Here is a 13,114-nt window from a genome sequence, read left to right as displayed (position 1 = left end):
GCCCACAAGGACCCACTCGCGCCGTATGACGGCAAGAGTGATCTGAGGGCGTACCTGGCGCAGTTCGAATACGTGTGTAGAGGCAACGGTTGGAATCCAGACGAAGGTGGAGTACACCTTGTGGGGGCACTGCGCAGCGTGGCGGCGGAGGTGCCGACAGCTTTACCACCGGGTGCTCTCAACCTGCCAGCTCTCCGCACGGCCTTAATTAATAGATTCGGTATTGAACAGCAAAGCGAGCTTGTTAAAGCTCAGCTTGCTCAGCGCAAATGCAAGCCCCAGGAGACCATCGGGGAATTTGCCCATGACATTCGCCGCGCAGTGGGAATCGAACACGCGGGCATGGCAGCGAGTTCCCAGGAAAGCCTGGCGCTGGATCATTTTATCCAGGCTCTTCCGGATCTGGAGCTCCGACAACAGCTCGCCATGTGACGCCCGCAGACCATAAGCAGCCCGTTGGGAAGCAGCGAGGCCCCTGGCCCGGGGAGGCAAGCGCCACGCAGTGGCGGCGCATCAGGTAGGGCCCGTGATGGGTGGCGGCCCCCCTAGGGGGCCCGCCCCCAAAGGGGGCCCTGACCTGAAGAGCATGGTCCGGAGGCTGGTGGACCGGCGCCTGGCGGGATCTGGACCATGGCAGGCGGCCCCGGCGGTGGCACCCGGTGGGCCACGACAGAGTACACCAATTCGGACATTCAGGGGGGGAAATTTGGAATACCAGAGGCAAGCACCTTACCAGGTGAGGTGCTATAATTGTGCTCGGCTGGATCACCGTGCGTGGGAGTGTCGAGCTCCGTGCCCGGACGCTCCCCGACAGCCGATGCCCTCAACTCCGCCCCGTATCGATCGGCCTAGCCGACCTCAGACACCCCCCCCGCCAGAGCACGGGAAACTAGAACGTGCCGAGCATGCAGGGCGGTGTTCGGCAATAGGGGATGGAGAGGAGCCCTCATTGACGCGACAGGTCATTCATTGTGGCCAAATTGGAACAGGTAGCCTCACAATTCGATGCAAAATTGCCGGCGTGGGGGTGGACGCCATTGTGGACACGGGAGCCAGCGCCACGATCATCAGCCCCGTGATCCTTAATTCGAGTGCAAACGGCTGAGGTAAAATCCAGCGTCTGGAAAATCATAGTTTGCAGCTGGCTACCGGGGTAACGGCTCCAATAATAGGGCGTGGTTTTGTAACCCTCAAGTTAGGGTCGGTAAAGAGAGAGATAGAGGTTTGGGTGGCGTCGGTGTGCGACCCATGCTTAATAGGGTTGGATTTGTTGACTGCCAGCGGTTGTAAAATCGACTTGTGCCGGGGGATCCTGCAAGTGGGAGTAGAGGAGCTACCATTGGAGGGGGTGAGCACGGCTGAAAGGGTGGAGCTGGAGGCTCCTGAGGCCGTGACCATCCCTCCGGGGGCCGAGCCCATAGTGCCGGCCCGATGGTCAGCTCGCCCAACATGGCAGGAGTCCTGCGGCCTGGTCGAACCGGTGGCAGCGCGACCCATACCTGGCTTAATCATGGGCCGCACCCTCATAAACACTGACGGGCCGGTGGTGGCAGTCCGAGAAATTAATATCAGCACAGAACCACGCACTATAGTGAAGGGCACAAAGGTAGCTGGCTGCACCCCAGTTAGAGAAGTCGCGTTAGTGAGGGGCGAGAACATCCAGCCGAGCCGGCCCCAGGGGGAGCCTTCAATAAATACTAGGAATTGGCCCGATCCCATTTGCGAGATGGTAAATCGAAGTAGCGTAGAGTTGGGAGGTACCCAGAGGGAGGCCTTACACAAACTGGTTGGATCCCATTTGGATCTCTTCTCCTTGTCCCCCGAGGATATTGGACGTACGGGCCTGGTGAAACATCAGATCCACACCGGTGAGGCCCGGCCTATTCGTCAGCCCGCCCGACGGCTCCCTTGGAGCAAGAGGGCGGAAGCTGACGAGCAGGTAGAAAAGATGCCCAATGCAGGCGTCATCGAGCCCTCAGGAAGTCCCTGGATGTCACCTGTTGTGCTGGTCAAAAAGAAGGATGGGACCACGCGTTTCTGCATGGACTATCGCCAGCTAAACAACGTGACACTCAAGGACTCAAATCCCCTGCCAAGAATTGATGACACCCTCGATGCCGTTGCGGGCTCAAATTGGTTTTCAACTTTAGACCTCAAGAGTGGGTATTGGCAGGTGGAGATGGATAGGGCAGGGAAGGAGAAAACGGCATTTTCCATATGTAAGGGGCTGTATCAGTTCACTGTGATGCCATTTGGTTTGTGTAACGCCCCCGCCACCTTTGAGCGATTAATGGAACATGTACTAGGCGGCATGCCATGGCAGTCCTGCCTGGTATACCTGGATGACATCCTAGTACATGCCAAAACATTCCCCCAGGCTATAGCTAATTTGGACCAGGTGTTTGGGTGCCTCAGACAGGCCGGGTTGAAGCTGAGTCCGAGCAAGTGCACTTTGTTTGCAAGAGAGGTGGCCTATCTAGGTCACGTTATCGGTCACGAGGGGGTAAAAACAGACCCAGGCAAAATTACAGCGGTAGAGGAGTGGCCCGCACCACGTACCATCAAGGAGGTGCGGGGATTTTTGCGACTCTGCTCCTCCTGCCGGCGCTTTGTGGCGAAATTTGCGGAGTTGGCCCGTCCCCTCCACCGGCTTACGGAGAAGGGGACGCGATTTAATTGGACAAGGGAGTGCCAAGAGGCCTTCCTAAAATTGAAGGGGTGTTTGACATCCGCACCCATTCTAGCTTACCCCACTAGTGACGACGGGACATTTACCCTGGACACGGATGCGAGCCAGGAAGGATTGGGTGCAGTTTTGTCTCAGACACAGGAGGGCGTGGAGAGAGTGATTGCTTATTATAGTCGGGCCTTAAGTAGGTCCGAGCGAAATTATTGCGTCACCCACAAGGAACTATTGGCTATGCTGGCTGCCATGAACCATTTCCACCCGTACCTGTACGGGCGGAAATTTTTGGTTCGAACTGACCATTCCTTCTTGCAATGGCTCCTTCGGTTCAAGGAACCGGAGGGCCAAATTGCAAGGTGGTTGGAAAGGTTGCAGCAGTACGATTTTAATGTGACCCATAGGGCCGGGAAGGCCCATGGTAATGCCGACACACTCTCTCGGCGTCTTTGTCTGGGGGAAAAGTGTAAATTTTGTGCGAGACACGAGGAGAGGGAACAATTGGGCGATTCCATCCCTGTCCTCGTCGTCCGTGCAACCCGGGTGAGAGGGCCAATTTTGCCACTAACTGCAGATGAAGAATTTGGAACTTTGGCATGGAGCATGGCCCAGCAGGAGGATCCCGTCCTGGGACCGGTGTACAATTGGGTCAAATTGGGGCAAAGACCTAAGGGGGAAGAGGTCACCCCCCTCGGGGCACAAACGAAGGCGTATTGGGCTCAATGGCAGACCCTAGAATTGAAAGGCAACATCTTATATCGCAAGTGGGTGGAGGTTCCCTCTGAGAGAACTTCCTGGCTGGTGATAGTCCCTGACAAATTTAAGAACGTCATATTACAACAGGTGCATGTTACCCGCTCCGGCGGCCATTTGGGCAGGACAAAGACAACATCTCGGGTCTGCCGGTAGTTCTATTGGCTTAATATGGGGTGCGACATACAGGACTGGTGTCGGAGATGCGACGCCTGTTCTGCCAAAAAGGGGCCAGCACGGAGGATGAGGGCCCCCCTTCAATTACACCAGGTGGGGGCCCCCCTTGAGCAGGTGGCTATGGATATTCTAGGACCGCTGCCCCGCACCCGCCAAGGTAACAAGTACATCCTCGTGGTAATGGACTATTTCACCAAGTGGCCGGAGGCCTACGCCCTCCCCAACCAAGAAGCCGGGGTGGTAGCGCAGGCCTTCGTGGAAGGATTTGTATGTCGGCATGGGATTCCACAGGAGCTGCACACAGATCAGGGATGAAATTTTGAAAGTCAATTGCTAAAGATGTGTGCAGACTCCTGTCAAGTCGGAAAACACGGACCACGCCCTTGCGGCCACAATCTGACGGGATGGTGGAACGGTTCAATCGAACATTGATACAACAACTAGCATTGTTCACCACCACCCGTCAGGATGACTGGGACGAACATCTCCCATACTTGTTAATGGCCTACCGAACTAGCCAGCACGGGGCCACCGCATGCAGTCCAGCGTTGCTCATGTATGGGCGGAAGTTGCGGGCTCCCGCCGACTTGCTATGCGGTCCCGTGCCAGAGACCACAGATATCCCGCCAAGGGAGGGTTACGCGTGTCACCTGGAGGAAGGCATGAAGTGGGTCCATGCCTTCGCCCGCCGCCATTTGCATCTGGCGGGGGCCAAGATGAAGCGCAGGTACGACCACCGGAGCCAGGGGAGCCAGTACGCTCTGGGGATGAAGATTTGGTTCTTCAATCCCCGGAGGCGGAAGGGTAGGTGCCCCAAACTCACCTCCCCTGGCAAGGCCCGGGAGTCGTCCTGTCACAAGTCTGTGACGTGGTCGTTAAGATCAAAATGGGGCCACGAGCCCTCCCTCGGATCGTCCATGCTGACCGGATAAGACCTTATGCCGGCGAGCAGGCGCCCTCGTGGATCGCCTCGGCTCTAGCTGCCGAGGCAGGACCCAGTACCTCTTGCGAGGGGGGCTCCTAGTGTCAGAGGACTGGGGGTGATAGTGGAAGATGCCCGATGTGGAGGGATGGCAACTCTGCCATCCCTCACAACCCGGGCACATGAGCACTAGTTATGGGGTTTTGGTGGTGTAAGATCGCCGAGGGAGGGTTTGGATAATGTATAGGGACTTAGAAATGACCATAGGTAACTGTAGGGTTAAGTAGCGACATGATACCTGTAGTAGGGGATGTAGGTAGATTAGTTGGATGATAACGATGAGGGAGCGCAGTCGTATAAGGGGCGACGGGGAAGCGCAAGTTTTAGAAGGGCACCAGGTAGTTAGATGATGCATTGTGTTTGTGGTTTATCGAATGAGGCATTGCGTATGGAAGATCTTTGTGTTGAGCAAATGAGGCAATGCTTGTGAATGGTGCCGTGTGTGTGTTGAAAGTGTATTCAGTAGCGTATTGTGAAAAGTGTGAGATGATGGTGCATTGTATTGAATGAATGAAGAAGCCTGGGAGGAAGGAGGGTGCAGGTGGCACCAGGTGTGTGGGCACAGGTGTGCAAATCCAGGTGAGAATGGTTGTGTGGAATAGCTGGTATGGTATACATGGAGTATGGAATGGATGGTGTGGAGTGAGTATGGTGTAAAATGTGGAGTGGAGTGGTTGGTGCGAAGGGAGTGTATGGGAAGGATGGACCCCTATCACGAATACCCGGGGAGGGTAGTTTAAGAGTTAGGTAGAGGGTATCGGTAAATTGTGGTTGGATATTGGCATCTGTGGTGCGTGTGGAAGAATGGTGTTTGGATGGGTGCATTAGTGACGTGGAAATGGCTGGGCGTGTGGCCTGTTAGTGTGTGTAGTTAAATGGGCACTCCGCCACTGTACGGATGTCGGCCAGATGAGGCCGCAGGTGGGCTCTGGGAGCCGGTAGAATTGTTGTGGATGGGGCCCGAGGATCCGGAGGACGGACCCGGGTAGCCCAGTGCCAGAGAGGGCACCGAGGGGGTAAGTGCCAGGGAGGGCCTTCCCCAGTTAGATAGGTTAGGTAAAGGAGCAGGTAAGCTCGGAGGCGACTGCAGTGGCGGAGGTGTGCAGGTGAGTAGACCTGCTGGGAGAGCCACACGACTCAGTCCCGAAATTGTGCAAAGGCACAGGGAGTTGAATCGGGGGAGTGAGACCCCAAATTGAAGAGCACCACAGTTTGGCCAATGGGAGTTTGGTTCTTAAAACCGCATAGAGTGTAAGATGGCCAATGGATTGGCAGGGAAAGACCCCGGGTAGTGTAAAATGTGTTAATGTCATTTAGGAAGTAGTTAGGATTGAAATCTCGCACCATCTGCATCCACTCACCTGAGGTAACGACGGTGCTCCACACCATGCCATGGTTGTTATTGTTTTTTTGTGCAAATGTTTTGGATTGTGAGACACATCATGACGTGGGTGTGACATTGTGCAGTTTGTTCCATCTCTCCCTCCTTATGAGGATTGATGATGGCAAATTTGGTTCGAGGGATTGTGGTGACAAATTTGGTATTAGGGGAGATATGGGGAAGACGTGACGGTCGTGACGAATTTGCAAATGTGTAGATTTTGTAAATATGGGGTAAGGACAAGGGTGGAGTAGGTGACGTGGGGGGGTGGCGTACGGTAGGGATGAGCTTTCTCACTTCGCTCTCCGTGCGCACCTCGCCCTGCATTACCTTGATTGATGTGTACCCTTGTGACCTTACCCCTCGCTAACGCTGCCACTTTGTCTTCCTTCCCCACCTATGAACCATGCTCTCTGGGCACTGAGGGGGAGCGTGCGGGAGCTCGCATCTGTGTGCCCGAATCCCCGCAACCAGCTGCCTGCATCGATACACCACTTCATGGACCACGTTGTTGTGGCCGAGCACCACCATATGGACCACATGTCTGTGGCCGAGCACCACTCATGGGCCCCACGGGTTGGGGCCTGGCCCCACTGCTGGGGAAATCTTGCTTGCGGACCTCGGTGAGGTGGCGCCTATGCCACACAGGTGGACCACCCTAGTCGGCCCCTGCTGGCCATCTATCTATAATTCCAGTAATCTCTGTGTGTATGTGTGTGTGTCTGTGTGTGTGTGTGTGTGTGTGTGTGTGTTTGTCTGTGACCGCTGTTTCTCGACAACCACGGGTCCGATATACTTGAAACTTGCCAGGTATATTGCTGGGGACCCGAGGATGTGCCTTTTCAAGGTTTGAAATTAATCGGAGAAGTAGTTACCGAGCTATGGCGATTTATTTACCAAACTAATCACAGAACAGGTTGCGGGGTAGGCCAACCAATCACAGAACACGTTGTTGCGTAGGCGTGGCCGATGTGAATTCGAGGCATAGCGGGCGCCATTTGGAGGAGCTGGGAGGACTCAGTCGTGATAGAGTGAGCCTGAGTGAGTATATCAAGACAAGAACAAGATCTAGAAGGAGGTATGTACGGTGCGATTCATATAATATATTGTTTAGTTATCGTCGATGAGGAATTTGGGGTCGGAATGGGTGATCGGCCTGGGTGACTGGGTCTCGACTAGATGCTGGGCCGCACCAAGGAACGGGCACCCACGTACGGGCACGTCCTAGTAATTAAAAAGCGGACACTTTGGTGCCCTTTTTGTGGTGTTGTGTTTTTTGTTTATACCACCAAATAGGCCGCAAGTAAGGAAGAGAGACAACTGGAAGAACGACGGCCAGCAGAGGGAGCAGCAGAGCAAGGACAAGAGCATCAGTGTGTTTCTTTTGTTTATTATGTGATGACTGTGCACTAGATGGTGCTGACTGCTCTTTGATTGGTGCTTTGGTGTTTATTGGTGCTGGTGCGTCGATGCAGTGCATGCTGTCTCTATCCCACAGGATTCTCTTTTTGTGTCTCCCAAAAACAATGACAGGTCCTGGGTTGCGTTTTGTAAATAGTCAAAATAATGTCACCTGTAAATAATGCTCCCCACCATCAATGTTTAGTTTGAAAATTAATTCCGCAATTCGGTTATTCTGTGGGTGTGAATCTGTTAGGTAGGGTGCAACGCAACAGGGGGACATATTTATTGTGTTAAAAAATTGTCGCACTCGGGGTCAGGTTAATAGTAGAGGGTTACCACACCTGAGTGCCACATTAAGTTAAAGTTTTATCGGCCCGGGACGTGCCTGGAGGAGGAAGGGGGCAGTGTAACGGATTTGGGAAACCGTGCACTTTGTGTAATTGATTGTAAATATACCCCCTTGTAAATAATGTAATGATTCTTTGTAAATACCTCCATTTGTGTAAAGGTCAAAGGTCATCCTTTAGTTAGTCCATCGCACACACGTAGCCAATCATAAACCTCTCTATAGATATATCATTATTTTGTGTTTCAGTTAAGGCTGTGTCTCCACTAGTTGACCTTGCGCTGCACCAAATGAAATAAGATAGATCCCCTTTTCAATCGTCCCAAAGCCTCCATTAACAACTGCATTCGCCTACACTACCAACTGCATTCATCCCCCATTGCCCATGTGCTTCAGCTCGGAGGAGAAGGGCGTGGCCCGCCCATCGTCATCAAAAGGTGGAGCCAGAAGCCCTTGCCGACCAACGAAGAATGAGTGGGTTTGGCTTGAGAGGGCGGAGAAAGAAACATCGAGCAGGTTCGAGGGCGTGGCTATAAAACCCGTTGCATCAGCCCCCACCAGTGATGCGTAAGGGAGCAGATGAGTGAGGGACCGCAGGTGCGTAAGGAGGCAGATGAACGAGGGAGCACGATTGAGAACGCATGAGTCAGAGGACGCGCATGAGGCAGAGTACGCCTGAGGAAGCTGCCGGTGTAGAGCCGTATACGTGGAGCTGCCGGCTCCTCGCTTCCAGCCCGGAGCGGACCTGCTTGCCGTGACCTGCAAAAAGCTTCCAGCCCGGTTGTTCCACCTGAACCTTCTTCTCCCTCCAGCCAATCCAACCTGCAATTCCCCATTCGTGTGTCTGTTTGTTCTGTCCTGTGGGTATAGGTTAAGCTTGTGTAAGTAATAATTGCTCTGTGTCCTTCTGGTCCTTCCATTTCCCTGTAAATTACATTTCTTTTCTTCTCTTTGATTTTGGTTTGTGTAAATAATTAATAAATACCTGTTCTCCCTTCACTTTGGTTTCTTTCTCATCCGATCGCTTTAAAGATTTCCCAATTGAGTTCCTGTGGCGCGATTTCGGCCAACGCTTTATGAATCGGGTTAGTCTTTGCTAACGGCTCGAACTCCGGGTTGCTAAAACCGCTCGGCAACTAGTCCATCTAAAACCGTGGTTCGAGCAGAAGTTATTCCCTCGTTCCAGGCTGGTGGTAGTAATTAGGTACGTAGCGAACCCCTCGGCCTAACAAACCCTACCTACCGTCGGTCCGGGAAGGACGTTGTAGCTTCGAGGAATCACGTCAGTCAGTGACAGACAAGGGGATCAACCGCCCTTGGTAAGGGGAAAAGGCCGACGTTGAGATCCGTAACAATATATATATATATATATATATATATATATATATATATATATATATATATATATACGTATATATATATATATATATATATATATATATATATATATATATATATATATATATATATATTGTGCTTTATGGTGCTTTATGGGGCTTTTTGGTGCTTTATGGTGCGCTTTGTTGGTGTTGGTGCGTCGATGCAGCGCAGGCTGTCTCCCCCCCCCCCCCCCAACCCCCCCTCCCCCCAAAATGAACAATCGCAGGTCCTGGGTTGCAGTGTAAATACAATCAGCGTCACTTTTAAATAATGCTCCCCACCGTACATGTTTAGCTTGAAAACCATTCCGCAATTCGGTTATCCTGTGGGCGTGAATCTGTTAGGCAGAGTGCAATGCAGCAGAGGGACATACTTATTTGTGTTTTAAAACTGTCACACTCAGGGTCAGGTTAATTGTAGAGGGAACTACACCTACGTGCCACACTAAGTTAAAGTTTTGTCGGCCCGAGTCGTGCCGTGAGGAATGAGGGTGCTGTGTTATGGTTCTTAGAAACTTCACTTTGTAAATTTAGTATTAAAATTTCCTATGTACATTTCCCCTTTAATTGGCTGTTAATTGAAATGAGTGCACCGTAGCTCGTCCATGTACAAGCACGTAGGCCACCATATACCCTTCTAAATAGTTATTTATTATTCTATGTAGTTTAAGGCTCTGTTTCCCACGAGTTGACCCTGCATTGCACCGAATGACATAAGATAGATCCCTCCGACACCCCCATGGCCTCTTCAAAGTGCCAGGAACTTTGGGTGGGGTTATTGGCATCACCTTCACCCCAAGACTCCATTGCACACGAGGTCATCTCGGAGCAGAAGGTGGGAGGAGTCAGCAAAGCGCCAGGAACAAGGCGTGGCTTTGCCAACGCCTCCTCAAGGGGCGGGATCGGTGAGCCCTCGCGACCAATCAAGGCCGAGGCGAGCTCACCGATGGGCGTTTCCAACAGGCCAGCGGTTGGATCGCGACGCGCCTCATAAAAAGGAGATGCGGAAAGGACTGCGGAGTCAGATGCGGGAGATGCGGCAGATGAAACACATGAGCTTTGAGACCACTGCAGCTTTGAGACCACCACAGCTTTTAGTCCACCGCAGCTTTGAGCTTGATGGCAGTTGCGGCCGCGAAGCAACGCCGCCGTGCGAACACGCTTGAGGAGGGTCGGCGGCTGCTCACCTCGAGCCGCGCGATCACACCAACCGGACCCGCATCCTTCCCGCCCTGTGATCCCACCTCCTCGTCCGTCCAGCCATCCACCTCCTGCCATTCATTCCTGCTTAATTCCCCGTGTAAGTCTGATTGTCGTCTGTCCTTTATGTTGTCCCTGGGAATAAGTAAGCTTGTATAGATAAGTAGTATTGCACTGTGTCTTCTTACTCCTTCTGTCTTTATTTTTGTATTTTTCCTTCTTCCTTGGTTTCTTTGGTCTTGCACATAATAGTTAATAATAAATCCTGTTCTTCCTACCTTGCCTTCTTTCCTTCACATCCGTTCGTCCTTGTCTTTTCCATCATTGAATACCTGTGGCACGATTTGGCCAACGACTAAGAATCGGGTCTAGTTTCTGTTAATGGTTCGAGCCGCGGCTGCTAATCCGCTCGGCAAATTAACATCTTGTTCGCGGTCTCGAACGAGCTTGCTCACCTGCCTCTCCGGAGGGAGCTGGGCAGCTTCAGGACTCACGTCGGTCAGTCGCAGACAAGGGGATTAATCCCCCCTTGGTAAGGGGAAAAAGGGCCGACGGTGAGATCCGCAACAATATATATATAATTTATTTCTAGTTATAAACGAATCAAATTCCTGCGAGGGGCTAAGTGTGTAAAAATTCTGACTCAATACGAGACTCGAACCACGGTGATATATATGTTGGAACCCATCTGTGGATCGGTCCCATCGGCCGATGGGTCTGACCCGTTTGGCGACCCATCTGTGGATGTACGAGAAATGACAATGCAGACCCATTGGCCGATGGGTCTGCGCCATCTGCGGATGTGTTGTTCACCTTGAAGGAATGTGTATGCATCAATGGTGGATGAGTTAACCTAACCCTAACCCTAACCTAACCCTAACCCCCCTAACCCTAACCCTAACAACTAACCCTAACCCTAACCCTAACAACCCTAACCCTAACAACCCTAACCCTAACAACCCTAACCCTAACCCTAACAACCCTAACCCTAATCCTAACCCTAACCCTAACCCTAATTGAAGATTGAATAAAAAAAGATTGAATAATAATGATTGAAGAGCACCATTCTGTCAACACATTCCTTCAAGGTGAACAACACATCCGCAGATGGCGCAGACCCATCGGCCGATGGGTCTGCATTGTCATTTCTCGTGCATCCACAGATGGGTCGCCAAACGGGTCAGACCCATCGGCCGATGGGACCGATCCACAGATGGGTTCCAACATATATACACATATATTAATGAATAATGATATACTAGACATAGAGGTATGCACACTCGCCTCAAAGCTGTCTCGCCTGGGTTCGAATATTGGCCAGGCTATAAACCGTCATCCTGCTGTTTAGTTTTATCATAGCTTGCAGGTTTGAGGCATTTAAAGTTACCTACCATACGGCATACAGCGAGAGTTGTGTCAAACTGGTCTCTGCGGTCTTTTGCAGTTTTGAACATCCTCCCATTTCAATGTTCACTGCAGACTTTGCACGTAAATCCCTTACTGAGCTTCAACTGGAGAAAACATATCTCAGAATTAATTGCACCACTGACGGGTTTACCGACCGCCATCTTTTTTTTCCACTCACAACACTTTTACGATTTTGAGGAAGCTTCATCGACACATGTACAAAGCAATCTCGGACAAAAATGCACGATTTTTCTCTTAAATCCACAATAATTACCTTTTCTGAGGAAAACATTACTGTGGGGTTGACAGGAGAACGTTTGCTCTGGTTTGGGGCAGAGCGTCCCCTACAGTCTGACGGCAGAGTGAGGAAAAAGCGCGGAACCGAATAAACTAGAAAGAAGCGTTGTAGCCCCATCTAGGGGTCTAATGAAACGTTCTTGTGTGTGAAGAGCATCATATTGTAAAAACAACGGAGAAATTGAACCAAAAATAACCCGGACCAATTTTCTTTCCCTTTTCAGCACACATTGGACTCTCCACCTCACCAGGTAAATAGTTTTCCTCACATTTGTTTGGAAGATGTCATGCTGTTTTTATTTTATTTTTTAAAATAATCTACCAGGAGATCACCGATCGTGAATCGTTTACTCCCACAGCCTGAGATCAATGGCAACCCCTGACATTGTGTTTCATGTTTGTTTTCCTTCATGTGATTGCTGGCAATCACTCAGGGCTCTGTAAACGAGCGAGAAAGATGAATTTTACTAAGTACGGTTGGGTTGACCTTTGAATGTCATCTTGAGGTTGCCTTCCTCATTGGAAGGTATGGACTCCATTGTGTCTCAAACCATGAATGCCTCACCTGGTTCCGCTCTGTTACGTGTCGCACCACATGATGCGGATCGAAGAGTCACGACAGAGACTGGACACCACACTCCACTCTCTCTCTCTAAATATATATGCTTTTACTCAGAATGATATAACAGTTCGAAGAGAATGCACTTAACGCCATTACGACTACAATCCCAGAGATACCGTACATAACAATCCTATGCGAAGTCATGTGCACACTACCTTAAATACTATACTAGCAGAGGTACTCAGGAGAGGTTGTGTGTGTGACAAGGACGAATTGATTCGATTTTGGTGAAGATCCAGATCTGGATCCAGCGGGCCACAAAACGTAGTGTAGGCCTACAGCTTGCTGGAGGTCTGCGCGCGACCGAGTGTCATTCTACAGGGTGAGTCACAAGTCTCAGGACATGGTTTTATCTGCTTACACAAGATTTGTTTTTACCATGTATTTACAGTTTGTTTGTTATTTCAGATAATACAAATAACAAGTACAAATACATTCAAATTACACCGCCCCCATGCCAATGATACACCGCATAAATAAATA

Source organism: Myxine glutinosa, chromosome 11 (genome assembly GCF_964187855.1).
Source record: "Myxine glutinosa chromosome 11, kmMyxGlut1.1, whole genome shotgun sequence".
Lineage (NCBI taxonomy): Eukaryota > Metazoa > Chordata > Myxini > Myxiniformes > Myxinidae > Myxine > Myxine glutinosa.
This window is presented reverse-complemented; position numbering follows the sequence as displayed.